Here is a 746-nt window from a genome sequence, read left to right as displayed (position 1 = left end):
TCAGCTGAACCTTTCGATATTTTTAATCTTTCTAATATTCTAATATTTTTATAAATTAATTCGATCATCTTCTGTATTGTTTACAACGTTTTCGTAGAAGTAAAATCTACCACCTTCGTCAAAATATTCCAAATATCCACGAAATTATTTTTTTCTGTCTCAGCTGAGCTTTTCGATATTTTTAATCTTTTTAATATTCTAATATTTTTATAAATTAATTCGGTCATCTTTCGTACATCGTTTACAACATTTAGAATAATTAATAGATATTTTTAATCTTTCTAATATTCCAATATTTTTTAATATTTCTCAATCAACATCTGCGTTTAAGTAATTAGAATAATAAATTGAAATATATAAATTGTACTATATTATATATTATATATTATATATTATATTATATATTGATATAATAAATCTACTACCGTCACCAAAATATTCCAAATATCCACGAAATTATTTTTTGTCTCAGCTGAACCTTTCGATATTTTTATATTTTACCTTTCTAATATTCTAATATTTTTTAATATTTCTCAACAAGTAATTCGAATAATAAATTGAAACGTATATAATATAACTAATATAATAATAAATATATATTGAAAAATACATTAATATTAATATATTAAAAAATATATTATATACAAAATTTTAAATTAAAATAGGTTGCGCCGCTGAAGGGAAAATAAAATTAGGGTTGGAACTCTGTGGAGACACGTGTGGATAAATGGCAAATCCTCTCGTGT

Source organism: Apis dorsata, unplaced genomic scaffold, assembly GCF_000469605.1.
Source record: "Apis dorsata unplaced genomic scaffold, Apis dorsata 1.3 scaffold_93, whole genome shotgun sequence".
NCBI lineage: Eukaryota > Metazoa > Arthropoda > Insecta > Hymenoptera > Apidae > Apis > Apis dorsata.
The sequence above is the reverse complement of the archived record's forward strand: the minus strand, read 5'-3'. Positions refer to the sequence as shown.